This window comes from Neofelis nebulosa, chromosome 14 (assembly GCF_028018385.1).
Source record: "Neofelis nebulosa isolate mNeoNeb1 chromosome 14, mNeoNeb1.pri, whole genome shotgun sequence".
In the NCBI taxonomy this organism is placed as follows: domain Eukaryota; kingdom Metazoa; phylum Chordata; class Mammalia; order Carnivora; family Felidae; genus Neofelis; species Neofelis nebulosa.
Genome location: NC_080795.1, coordinates 70337531 through 70351487, shown reverse-complemented (window position 1 = coordinate 70351487; position 13957 = coordinate 70337531). Strand labels below are relative to the sequence as shown.

Below are 13957 nucleotides of genomic sequence, written 5' to 3'. Positions count from 1 at the left end.
GCCTCAGACTCACTAGTGGGGTGCCTGAACCTGTCTGAGCCTGTTTTCACACCTGTGAGATGACAGTCCCATAGCATTTACCTCTTGAGGTTGCCAGAGGGTTTAGTCAAATCTCAGCACATAAAAGGCATTCAATAGAGGGAAACAAATACACAAGCACTGTGCCATCGAGGCTACACATCAACACCCTCTACAACACTATGCCCAAGACCTTAACATCTGACGGATGGATGGGAGTAAAACTCAAACATTACACCACGGAAGCAGCAGGAGAGCACTGGCTTCTCCAGGCAGCAAAACAGCTTTCTCTTCGTCCTTTGTGTCTCTCTCATCCCAACGCCTGGGAGCACAGGACATCAGAAGTGTCCCTCAGTGTCCCTAAGCCATTTCGCACCCACTCCTCACACCAAAGGGGTACAGTGTGCTCAGCCCAAGCCTGAATTTCCCCTTTTACCATTATCTTTGTTGCTATCCAAACATTTTACATCCTCAGGAAAATGCAAACTGCCAGTGCTGTCGGAATCCAAAATGCAACGTCCACTGGGAATCTCCATGCCACCCGGAGGTATGCATTTTGCTGCTAACGGAAGAGCTAATGAAACCGCAGGAATGGCCTCTTTCACCCTGCGGGCGGCGGCCAAGAGTCTCCCTCTCCGCACCCCCCCCCCCCCGCACTTGCTCTGGCTCTCAAGGCTTTTGCAAGAATGCAGCAACGTAAGTGTTCATTAGGTCCATCCATGCCGGCAGGGTGGGAAAGGCGCGCGCCCAAGAGGAGGAAGAAGGGCCCAGCTCCTCCCAAGAGCTGCCACAAACTATGTGACCGTCAGCAAGTTCCTGACCCTCTCTGAACCACTGTGGGGTCACTTATAAATAAAGTGGTGGCCAGAACACTGACCAGGATTCACCTAACACTTGGAATGTGTTGGGTGCTGTGCTAAACGCTTCCTATATTATCTCATCGAAACCTCGAACACTTCTAGAGGCTGTCTTAAGTCGGCTGAGGCTGCTATGAGGAAATACCACAGTGGCTGCAACTTATTTCCAACATTCTTATTTCCAACAGCTCTGGAGGCTGGAGAGTCAGCAGATTCTGTCCTTGGTGACAGCCCTTCCCCCCACTCAAGTGCCCTTCCCCCACTCAAGCTCTTGGCTCGTGGACAGCTGCCTTCTCACTGCTCACGGGGCCTTCCTTTGGTGTATAAGCATACAAAGAGAGACAGAGATCTGTCTGTCTTCCTCTTTACAAGGACATTAGTCCCATGGGGCAGGGGGCACACCCTCATGACCTCATCTGAGCCTTATCACCTCCCAAAGCAACCCCCCAAATGCCACCACTGGGACTTAGGGCTTCAACATAAAAATGTGGGGAAGACACAAACATTCAACCTCAATAGAAGAACTATGATGACCCTACTTTACAGATGGGGAAACTGAGGTACGAGAAGTTAAATAACTTGCCCAAGGCCACACATCTAGGGAATGGCAGAGCCGAGATTAGCGCCAGCCACGCCCCACCCCCTGCAGCCACCACACTACACTGGACATAAAGTGACACAAAAGGGGCGCCTGGGTGGCTCAGTCGGTCGGGCGTCCAACTTCAGCTCAGGTCATGATCTCGCGGTCTGTGGGTTCGAGCCCCACGTCGGGCTCTGTGCTGACAGCTCGGAGCCTGGAGCCTGCTTCGGATTCTGTGTCTCCCTCTCTCTCTGCCCTTCCCCCACTCAAGCTCTGTCTCTGTCTCTCTCAAAAATAAACAAACATTAAAAAAAATAAAAACATAAAAAAAATAAAGTGACACGAAAAACTTAAGACTGTGATATCAGGCAAACCCCGGATGGGAGCTTAACCTGCCCTTGAGTTCCTCACTTGCAAAATCGGGATGACAGCGACAGCCTCGCAGCATTGCTTCTGTGATTAAATAAGGTGAAGCCATAAAAATACCAAAAGGAAGCAAATACGTACTCAAGGAACCCACAGAGCCTGGATTTCTCAGCACAGTTGAATGGACAGACAAGCAATGAACGTGAAGACCTTACAGGGTTTTCAGAACTGCCGGCCCTCCAGAAACTTCGGTAATGCACATCCTGGAGGGATTCTCTTCTCTAGGTGAGGCTTCCTGGGACGTCACCCCTGGGCATCACGCGTGCACCCCGAAACCATCCATCCCCAGCAGAGACAGCGATGCTCACTCAGCACACCAACAAGGTCTGCAGGTGGGACGGATGGGCCCCCAACCACAAAGCTGGAGAGGGAGGGCGTGGTAACCTCTCAGTGCCGCATGCGCCCCTGAAATGGCACGATGTACCCCAGCCCCAGGAGGTGGGACTTCCGGTGCTGACACCAGGAATGTTCTGGAACAACCAGGACGAGCTGGTCACCCTACTCAAAGCAGGGGTGGTTCCTCATGGAGCGTTACGGAGCCTTTTCTCAACCATGTATGCTTTTCTTTATATTCTAGATTTTCTCCAAACACCTCGTATTAGTTTTACCATCAGGGAAAAGGTTTAAGGAGAAAAAGGGCTAGGGGCACCTGGGTGGCTCAGTCAGTTAAGCATCCAGCTCTTGGGTTCGGCTCAGGTTATGATCTCATGGTTTGTGGGTTCGAGCCCCGCCCTGGGCTCTATACTGACAGTCTGGAGTCTGCTTGGGATTCTCTCTCTCCCTCTCTCTGCCCCTCCTGCACGCTCTCTCTCAAAATAAATAGACTTAAAAAAAAAAAGAAAAGAAAAGAAAAGAAGACGGCACCTGGGAGGCTAAGTTGGTTGAGCATCCAACTTCGGCTGAGGTCACGATCACACAGGTTTTTGAGTTTGAGCCCCACGTCGGGTTCACTGCTGTCGGCACAGAGCCTGCTTCAGATCCTCTGTCTCCCTCTCTCTCTGCCCCTCTCCCACTTGTACTCTCTCAAAAATAAATAAACATTTTTTAAAAAGAAGAAAAAAGACTATTTCCCAGTACACACATTATTTTCCCATTGCCAAACTCAAATTTTCCATTTGTAATCAAAAAAGAAAAAAAACTCTCAAACTTTGTGTTTAATCCTCTCTCATTCTCTGGTTTCTCTCAGCTCTTCCAGAGCATGGACCTTCCTTCCGGCACTTTCTTCTCTGCTGACAAATCTGACAAGCTGCCCTGCTGTGGCCCAGCCTCCTCCTCCCCATTACCTCTCTGGAGCTGTGGGCTCTGCTCCTCTCCGGCTGAGAATGGCTCCCACAGCCATCAGGGTGACTCCCGTCCCCCACGATGGGGACCCCAACACCTCCTCGGCTGTCCACAACTGCACAGACCCAGCCTTGTCAGCCTCCCAGAAGCCAGCCGGTAGGGGTTCCCAGCCGAGTGACATCCATCTGGGCTCAGACACCCCTGTCAGTCCTCACGTGGGGAGCCTTCAGCACCCATTTCTCCACCACCCCCATTTCTTATTTTTCTCTCTGCTGACCAGGCTTCGGGAGAGGGCAGCCGTGGCTCTGGTCCTATCCTCTGTGCCGGCCGGCCTCATCTCCTTCCAGAATTCACCCCATTCAACACATAAAGAGCTGGGGCTGGGGCTGGGCACTGCCGACCTCACCTAAGAAGGCAGGGGCTCGCATCACACTAGGAGGTCATGGGCTCGCAGGGAGACCCCCAGCCAACAGATGGTTCCAACTGGACAGCAGCTTGGCTCCCTCTGACAAGACAGTGTGCATCCCCAGGCATTGAGCCCCTGGGGACACCCACATATGCACCTGGAGATGTGGGCACAAAGGCTCCCCCCCAGCACTGTTCACAGTGGCTAAAACCTAGAAACGCCCCCAAATCCACCACGAGAAGCATGAAGGAACAAACATAGCAGCAAAGAAGCATCTAAACGTAACACAGACTGAAAAGAGCAAATTGTAGTCACCGGATACCTACGTGATGTCACCTCCATAAAATTGTTTTTGAACACATGAAATAGTGCTATAAAAGGTCTCCAAACAGATTTGTAAGGAAAGGGTAAGACGGGACCTACTACAGGGGCACGGGGTGTCTCAGTGAAGCGTCCGACTCTTGATCTCGCTCAGGTCATGGTCTCATGATTCGTGGGATCAAGCTTCTCGTCGGGCTCTGCACTGACAACATGAAACCTGCCTGGGATTCTGTCTGTCTCTCTCTCTTTCTGCCCCTCCCCTGCTTCCTCCCTCCGTCTCCCTCTCCCTCCCCCTCTCCCTCTCCCTCTCCCTCCCCCTCTCCCTCTCCCTCTCCCTCTCTCTCAAAATAAATAAATAAACATTTTAAAAATTAAAAAAACAAAAACAAAAACGTGACCTACCACCCAAGTTCAGGAGAGTGGTACTTCTTTTTTTTTTTTAATTTTTTTTTAAATTTTTTTTTTAAACGTTTATTTATTTTTGAGACAGAGAGAGACAGAGCATGAACAGGGGAGGGGCAGAGAGAGAGGGAGACACAGAATCGGAAGCAGGCTCCAGGCTCTGAGCCATCAGCCCAGAGCCTGATGCGGGGCTCAAACCCACGGACCGCAAGATCATGACCTGAGCCGAAGTCGGACGCTTAACCGACTGAGCCACCCAGGCGCCCCAAGAGAGTGGTACTTCTGCAAAGGCAAGGAAATGGAATGGGAGCAGAGAGCCCACAGACTTGCACTCTACCGCTAAATTCTTCTTATTTCCTTAGAAGCAGTAATCCAAAGCACACCTGCCACATCATTTAACACCTGTTGGTCCTGGGGTAGGAATGGGGAAGTTTGTTAAATGACTCTCAGTGGCTTCTTGTTTTGTGTCTCAGATCTGGACGATTCACGTCACACCAAGAAACCACGGCGAAACTCAGCAGACTCTAGAGTCTGGCAAGTCGGTCTGAAGGATGCGGGAAGCAGAGAGCTGGAGGCCCTCACAGTGTGCCCAGCATTCCCTGGCCTCAGAGGGAGGCAGGCTGCCTGTGTCTTGCACACACCTCAGCAGTCTAGTGCTGCCTGGCCTCAACCTTGAGGAATGTGCTGGAACCCACCACCTCTGCCACCTCCAGACTCCACTGCCAAGAGAGCAGGCTCGGCTATCACACAGTCCAGCACGACCACGCCGTCCGGCTCTCAGACGCTTTCCCAGAGGTGACTGATGTGGTCCTTTCAACAAGCACGTGAGGGACACAAGGCATGGGCCACCACCTCACTGAAAGCTGAGGAGCCCGAGCCTCAGAGAAGCCCCAGGCACTGCCTGAGCAGACTCAACAACCAGAAAGCAGGACAGTCACAAAACCAACCTAAGCCACAAATCTGACTTATGGTCAGATTCAGAGGTGGGCTAGTAACTGTCCAGGCTTCACATCTCAAGTCACGTAATTTTCATAATAACCAGCTCCATGTAGAAGGAACCGAAGATCCAGAGCGGTCAAGTGTCCCCCTGCAAGGGCACAAAGCCAGGAAGCCCCAGGACGTACATGGCCCCTGATTTTCTAACATTCCCTGACAACCTCCCCCCAGAGCATTTCTCCGACAGGAAAACTCTTTTTACGATGAGCACTGTTGTCACATTCTCTGAAAATGCAACTAAGAGTTTCCAGGGCCCCTGGGTGAGCAGAAAGCTGGGAGCTTGTCCTGGCTAATGTTTATTTGTTTAGGTCACTACCTCCTGCTAAATAAACCCAGTCTCTACTTCTGAGAGACTCAGAGAGCTCACCAGAGCAGCTGCTCTGCTTGGAGGCAGATAAGCCTCCACGGGGGAGGGAAGGGTCGGGGCAGTTCCTGGTAATCAGGTAGAGCGGAGCCCCTCTCCCCAGAACCCCCACCCCATGTGGAGTCATAGAGCAGGGAAGAGAGATAGATAGATGGGAGGGAAAGACCCCTCCCGCCCCCCCAGCCACTGTTGTCCCGAACCAGCTATCAGCATGGCCAGCAATTTGACAAAAGAAAGGGGACGAAGCCTCCCCAGCCACCCCCTGCCCACCCCCCCCAACTACCACCGGAAATAATCCACTTCCCAGAGAGCGACCAGAGCAGAAGGGAGCACCAGCTCACAGCCAAGGCCGCACAGCTCCTGGCAGGTCCAATGCAGCCGCCCTGGGTCCCGGGACTGCAGACAGACTATGCTCGGCCCATCTGCCCGGAATGAGCCCCAGTCAATGTGGCCCACCCACCGTAGCGATTTCGCTGCCCAGCTCTGGCCTCCAGCAGCGAAATGGCACTTCACTGCCTAGCTCTGGGCCCCAAAGCCTTTTCCCCGAAGTTTCCATTAGCCGGAAACAGAGAATGCATCTGGAAACTGTTATCAGTCAACAAAAGCCTGTCGTCTTTATCCTACCCCACTAGTCCTTACTGAATACACCTCTTGGGTCCTAAAGTCAGAATAATGGAAAAAGTTTCCTTTTTTTTTTTTTTTTTTTTTTTTTTTTAAAGGCACCTGGGTCTTCTTTCAAATTTCTCACACACAGCTCCGTAGTCCCTCCCACGTTTGGATGGCTGAAAATTATCCTCCAGCTGTTTCAAATATGCCCCCCTTCTCCCATGATGGCCTGCCTTGCCCACCCTGGTTGTTCCCAATGCCCTGCCTGGGTTAACCAGGCACCTCAGGGAAGAGACTCAAAGTCACCCACTCTGGCCCAGACTTCCAGTGGCCAAGGCCACAGTCCTGCCCCACTGCGTGAGAGTTGTTTTATGCAGCTGCTCTAATGCTTTGATTGCCTCCAAACTCGCTCAGGGAGAACAGGGGGTTGGAAAAAGGGTGGGAGGTCAGGCAGAGACCCTTCTGGAATCTGTTCCCTTCATTAACTTCGGAATTTCTCAGGCCAGTGTTTTCTCAAGCCTTCTTACCCTGAACATTCACCTGGGACAAGCAGGCTATAATCCTCACATCCACCCGGCTTCCTGGGATAAGGGAGAGGTGAGGCCCTCAGGCCCCCACGGGGAGGAACTAACATTTAGACAGTAAATACTAGCTGACTACACGGAGGTAAGAACCAAAGATTCAGCAGTGTCAAGGTCCCAACTTTGCAGGTAAGGAAAGAGAGGCTCAGAGAGGTTTAGGAACTAGAGCAAGGTCACACGGCTGTGAAACAGCAAAGCTTCAAAACCTGGTTGTGGGGGCGCCTGGGTGGCGCAGTCGGTTAAGCGTCCGACTTCAGCCAGGTCACGATCTCGCGGTCCGTGAGTTCGAGCCCCGCGTCGGGCTCTGGGCTGATGGCTCGGAGCCTGGAGCCTGTTTCCGATTCTGTGTATCTCCCTCTCTCTCTGCCCCTCCCCCGTTCATGCTCAGTCTCTCTCTGTCCCAAAAATAAATAAAAAACGTTGAAAAAAAATTAAAAAAAAACAAAAAAAAAAAAAACAAAAAAAAAAAAACCTGGTTGTGTTCTGCTCCAAAGATCACATCCTTCACATAACTGCAGCTATCACTCAAGGGGGGCAAGGATTTCAGAGGACACTCCTACCCACCCTGTGTGGCAGGATGTTGACACCTGCCACTCGAATTAACACCAAGGCCTGTGTGTCATTCAGGGATTGGACAGCGCGTCCAACATTGAAAACACTCTAAGCTGACTTCCCTACATCATCACTGAGATGATCCCTTGCTAATGCAGCACCCCTTGCCAAAATGCACGTGCCTTTTGGTTCCATTATGGGCTGAGACATAGTAAGACCTCAATAAATGTTTGTTAGATACGTGGTAAAAGAACTAGCAATGTAAAGGTCTTCTATGTTTTCCATAAAACCCTAAAGAAAGCACTGTCTATATACCGTTTAACAAGCCTCAGACAAAGACCACATCTTGGGGTGCCTGGCTGGCTCAGTCAGCGAAGTGTGTAACACTTGATCCCAGGGTGTAAGTTCAAGCTGCACATGGGGTGTAGAGATTACTTAAAAATAAAACCTTAGGGGCGCCTGGGTGGCTCAGTTGGTTGAGCTTCCGACTTCAGCTCAGGTCATGATCTCGCGGTTTGTGGGTTCGAGCCCCGCAGCAGGCTGACAGCTCGGAGCCTGGAGCCTGCTTTGGATTCTGTGTCTCCCTCTCTCTCTGACCCTCCCCCGTTCACGTTCTGTCTCTCTCTGTCTCAAAAATAAATCAGTAAATAAATAAATAAATAAATAAAATCTTTTTTAAAAAAGGACCACACTTGTAACAAATTTTTTTTAAAGTTTATGATCCAGAAGTTTCTTTCACTCAGTGATAAGCAGGTTTCCCTCACTTAATTTTTTTTTTTTTAATGTATGTTTATTTTTGAAGGAGAGACAAGATAGAGTGTGAGCAGGGGAGGGGCAGAGAGAGAGAAGGAGACACAGAATTTGAAGCAGGCTCCAGGCTCTGAGCAGTCAGCAAAGTGCCTGACGCAGGGCTTGAACCCACGAGTTGCAAGATCATGACCTGAGCCGGAGTCAGATGCTTACCTGACTGAGCCATCCAGGCACCCCAAGGTTTCCCTCATTCACACCCAGGGGCAACGTACAGCCTATGGACTAACCGCCAATTCTGATAAATAAAGTTCTACTGGAATATGTCCATGCCTACTCATTTACATACTGGCTATGCTTGCCTTCCGGATACAGAGGCAGAACTGACTAGTGGTGACAGAACTGTGTGTCCTGTAAAGCCAGAAATATTTACTACCTCGTCCTTGACAGAAAAGTCTGCCAATCCTTGACCGAGACAAACATAACCTCTCCACTGTGTCGTGCTGACTAGGAAGTCAGAGAAGAATTTAATGTTACTTTTTAGTAATTCATCCTCAGTATTCTTTATTTCTATATGCCTACGGGTTTTGATCTTCTAATTCCATTTCAACATTTTATTTAAAAATAGCTGGTATTCCCAGAGTACTTATTCTATGTCAGGCACTGAATTAAGCCCTTCAATATGTTCTCTTATGTAATTCTCACAATGAACCCATGGGGTAGGTAATATTATCCCCTGTTTATTGAGGGGAAATGAATGAAAAAATGAGTGAATGAGTCATCAATTGATTTCATAGGGGGAACATTTACTATTTCCTAATTCAACCCCAGACAGTAACACAGGAGTTGACTGGAAGACTTTGGGTGCTCGATAAATACGAGGCATCTACAGTGCCGAGAGCAATGGCCACGGTCAATTCGAGCAGAATTATGGGATTTTATAAAGCGCTCTGGTGCTGAGATTCTTCTTGGTTTCCATCTAGCTTCAGACTGAGCTGTGCAGTCCTTTCATCACGAACCTTCTGGATCTCGGGAGGATCCCCCTGAACTCACCGGCACAGCTGATGTGAAGCGGAGCACAGAACTACTCAGGTCACAGGCAGAGAGATGCTGTCCCCAGTGATGTGGCCAGAGCCACGCAGCGAGAGCAGCACAGACGGAAATGAGGACCGCATTCCAAATGCTGCCCTCTTCAAGAAGGCTAGGTTTACTTGTGTTACTGCAATATTTTTTGCAAAAATGGCTTTTAAACTCAAATATCCGTATCCTAAGCAACAACGCTGCAAAATAACAGGCCTCATGAGTCAAGAGTGATCTTTTTCTAAGTCAAGATAAGGTAAGTGTAACACCGTGTTTTTTAAGTCAGCCTGCCCCTCGGTAACCTGCAGCCCTCTTGCACACCTGACCGCAGCCTGAGAGCCACCGGCCCCGCAGGAGAAGGGAGGCTGAAGGCAGGCAGATTGGAGTCAATGTACCAGCTTCTCTGCTTCTCTCCAGAGAGAAGTTCAGAAGCTTTCTGGATTTCTCTGCAGCCCAGTTTCTTCATATATAAGAAGGGGCACCGCACCCACCTCGCCAGATCGGAAGATTAACCAGGCACATTCCAGGAGCTAAAAAACACCCGCCATTAAGCAATCTCGCAGCTGTCCATCGAGAAGCCTGGTCTCCGGGCTCAGCCTGGAGAATGAGTCACAGCCTCTCCCTCAGCTGAGCCTGTGTACAGTCCAGGGGACCCAGGCACCCCTGCTGGGGAACAAGTCCAGGGCAAAAAGCCATCTCTAGGAATGCTGGCTTGGAGCATCCGTGTAAGCGGGAGGGCAGCACCACATCCCTGAGCCCCAGGATGAGTGTGTGTGTTGTGAGTCAGCACAGCGGCCCAGGAAAAATAAATAAATAAGGAGAGGGTCAGGCCTGCTCTCGCAGCGGTCCGGGGTACCAGGGTTCAAAGAGACACGGGCTCTTCCAAGAAGCTGAAGATGGACTTGTGAGATAAGGAGATGAGGCCAAGCCCACGTGCTAGAAGCAGAAATGCAAACTGCACACGGGGCGGCGAAGGGGGGACTGGAGGGGCCGCCTTGGACACAGGAAATACCAAGAGCAGCGCCAGCTGCAACAGGACCAGGGCCAGCACCAGCACCGGGACCAGGCCCAGCACGACCAGCAACACCAGCACAGGGGCCTGCACGAGGACCAAGCGCAAGCCAGTAGCACGGTTCACCATCTAACCGGTAAGTCCAGGGGCCACTGGGCCAGGCGTGCCCAGGACCAGCCTGGTTTACACCTGTCATCCCACAGTAAGTGGTGTTTAGCCCACAGGTCCCTCAGGGGTTGGAACGGAAGAGTTATCTGCCACGTGCCCTGCACACGGCGTGGCTCAATACATGGCGATCACTTGCATGTCAGCGTCCACAGAGTATGACCCTGCAGGTGGGGGGCCGGGACTCGGCCGCCAGAAAGGAGGAGCCAGGCTGAGTCTTACTTCCCCCCGTGACCATGCCGTGTCTCCTGGTGCAGAACCCGTTCCGGTCCTCCTGGGAGGAGCAGGCATAAGCCAGACCCCCACGATGGGTTTGTTCTTGGGAGCAACGGATAAAAAGAGAAGCGGGGCTGCGGGTCATGTGATAAGTGGGGGCACAGGTGCCACAGAGGGAAGGCGGGGGAAATGGCAAGAAGAGGCGCAAGAGGCCGAGGGGCAGTGCTGTGCCTCAGTCTTCCCAACTCACTCTTCTAGCTGAGGCCCTCATGCCCCAGGACAGTTGTGCAAGCCCGGCCGAACGCCCCTGCCCTCACCGTTCTCCAGACCCACCAGCCCCCTCCCTGCATGATTCCTCTCCCTGCCCTGCTTGGCCACAGTACTGCCAGCACGACACCCATCACACGGGGCTGCAAAGCCCCACTCACCCAAGGGCACAAGCTCCCTGAGGGCCGTGAGCCTCCAGGGGCCAGACTGCAACCCAAACACACTTTATCCTGGGACCCAGCGTGGCCCCTGTTCCTCCACACAGGAGGGAGGGTCTCAGTGAAAGTCTGTCTCTCCCAGAGGACAAAGAGGGCACCCAGTTGTGAGGAGCCCAAGAGCATTCTGCAACGGGCAATGCTACATATACACATGTACACACACACACACACACACACACACACACACACACACACACGCCCTTCTAAAGGCCCCCCAAGGAAAAGTCTTTACCCTTCAGCTGAATTGGCATGATTCAGTGTAAAACACCAGGCAGCTCTTGGCTTCCTGCTCAGTGTTCTCTTAGCTAAAGATCCTCGGGTGAGCTAAATGGCCCCCATGAAACTCACCGTTCTCAGCTGTACTATGGGAACACCACTGCCCACCTAGTGGGACTGTTGGCTGCTGGAGTTATACAGATGCTCAAAAAGACAGCACTTCCCTTTTTCTGTCTGTCCCTTCCAGGAAAACTGAAATAAAACCACGAAGAGTCACTCTCTGATCTGATCAAGTGAGAAACAGAAATGAGATGCCTACTGTGTAAGGCAAACGTGCTTCCTGACCTCAGAGAGACTGCTTTCCAGCGGGGGAAAGACAAGAGATCAAAGAACCTGCGTAAGTGAATACCAAATTATAACACATCTAGGGGCGCCGACTGAGAGCAGGGTGGATAACCAGAGGGACACTATTTCCATCCATTAGGAGGTCAGGGAAAGCCTCGCTGAGAAGTGCCATGGGGCACGAGCGGCCCTGGGAACCCCGTCCAAATCAAAGCCCAGGTCCCACCTCAGTGCGGTCTTGGCAACCAAGTGCCAGGTGGCCCCGGGTGACCTGCACTCGGGGCACTGGCTGTTTGAGCCGCTGTTCTCCCGCGGGCGGCCTGACGCTAAGGCCACATCCCTCAGGGTCACCAATGTCACAGGGGGCCAGCCTGTTTCCTGCAGAACCCCCACAGACCTTCAATGCCATGTCCAGCCCGGCGCTCCCTCCCTCACACGGACGCGAGGCTCCCTTCCCTGGCCCACCAGACCTCCCCACGGGCTCCGGCAACAGCGACCTTAGACCAACTGCCTGTGCCAAACCGCGGTACCCGGAGTGAAGCCCGGCACGGGCCACCTGGCTCTGGTCCGCGGCCCAAACAACGGCCGACCCTCCGCAGGAGCCCTCCCCCAGCCAACGGTGACCCGACCATATGTTGAGCCTTTGCCGCATGCCGGGCCCCGTGCTGGGTGTCAGCGCGAGCGTCTATTTTGTGATCCTCAACACGACCCCGGCAAGAGCAAGGGCAAGGGCACACACATCACCACCACTGAACAGAGAAGGGAGAGGCAGGCAGCGGCCACTCGGCCCGAGGCACACAGCAGGGGTGGGTCAGAGACTCAAACCCAGGCCTCCTGGCTCCACAGGCACCCCGCAAGCATCCAACAATGCGTCTCTCGTGCTGAGCACAGAGGCATGCCTTCCGTCCCTACTCACTCTCAACGCCTTAATTCACTAACGGTCACGCCCTAATGCCCTTTCTGCAGCCAGAGACGCTACGTGCCAGGCACCGTGGTAGGTGTTCAAAACACACTTCAGAAGGAAGAAGCCTCCGCCTTCGAGGCCCTTGTGGTCTGGTGGACAGAGACGGGCACACGAACCAGGACATCAACCAAGGCTGGCACAGGTGCGATGACGTCTGCACGGGGAACGGTGGAGGCTCCTGGGAAGCTCCTTCCCATTTCCGTCCGTCTCCCCCAGGCACCCAGCACCCTGGCAGACGCACAGAGTGAGCTCATTCAACGCCAGCTCCCCTTGAGGGCCGGCTCCATCACGGTGACCCCTCTCCCACCAGCCAGGCCAGTGTCACCTAAAGCCCAGGTGGACACCTGACAGAACATGCAGAGGACGTGTGCACAAGGAGGAGACAGGCCTTACGTGTCACAGGGAGCCCCCAGCGGGGCTGGCAGAGACCCAACCAGGCATCCGGGAGGACAGAAGGACAGAGTCGTCAGCCCTCACAGGAAGCCGCGGTCCTCCGTCTCCCACGGGCATCCAGGCTGCAGGGATCCGCCAGGCACTCAGCCAGGGCCTTCCTTAAAACCGCCAGTAGCATCCAGACAGGCGTCGGGTGTACGTAACTCCAGAGAAAGCTTCCACCAACTTTATTCCCCAGGCAGCTGAATATCACTGTAAATCCAAAAGGCTCCGAAAATCCTTGAATGGAGCTCCATGTAACCGACAGGCACGGCCAACGTGAGGGGCATCTTTTTAATTCCTTTCTGGTCCAAAGATCAGGGCTGGGGATGAGAAGAAGAAAAATCAATCTTGTTCGAATCATGGACCCAGAGCAGTAGTCGTGTTACTCTTCTTTGTATTCGACCCTAATACACTTGGAGGGGAACTCACCAAGAGTAACGCCCCGGAGCTCTGACACCCAAACAGAGGGGAGGCAGGAGACCCGGGGCCTGCCTCAGGGGAGGGTCACCACACACAGGCACCAAAGACTTCTCAGATCCAGAACCTTCTACTGCTTGGGGCTCCCCAGAACTACCCTGAGAGGGCAGAGGGCACATCTATTACAAAGATGAGGAGAAAACATCCGAGAAGGGGTAGGCGGCTAGCTTAGAGAGTTAATAGTTGGGCCAGACCTGGCATACAGTTCTGAGCTCCCCCCCTGCAGGGCTGAGAGGTCCCGGCAGTGAGCAGAGGGGGTTTGGGGTCAGCTGGTAGGAAGTAGTTCTTTGTTTGGTTTCTTTTTAAAGACAACCACAAAGCTCTGGCATCTCTCCAGGTCTCGTCCTGCACAGTGAGCTTCTTCAGGGCAGGGCCCGGGGCCATTCCCTTTCGTTATTCATGTATGCAGCAATTACTGAACACCTGCT

At 52.7% G+C, this 13957-nt stretch overlaps 1 long non-coding RNA gene across 1 annotated transcript in view; it reads right to left on the bottom strand.

The window, feature by feature from the left end:
* The window catches only part of LOC131494627 (uncharacterized), a 371492-nt gene that overhangs the window by 288527 nt on the left and 69008 nt on the right, over positions 1-13957 (bottom strand). The window contains exon 2 of the long non-coding RNA XR_009253501.1: positions 13011-13372. This is a non-coding gene — a long non-coding RNA (uncharacterized LOC131494627). The remainder of the gene's footprint in view (positions 1-13010; positions 13373-13957) is intronic.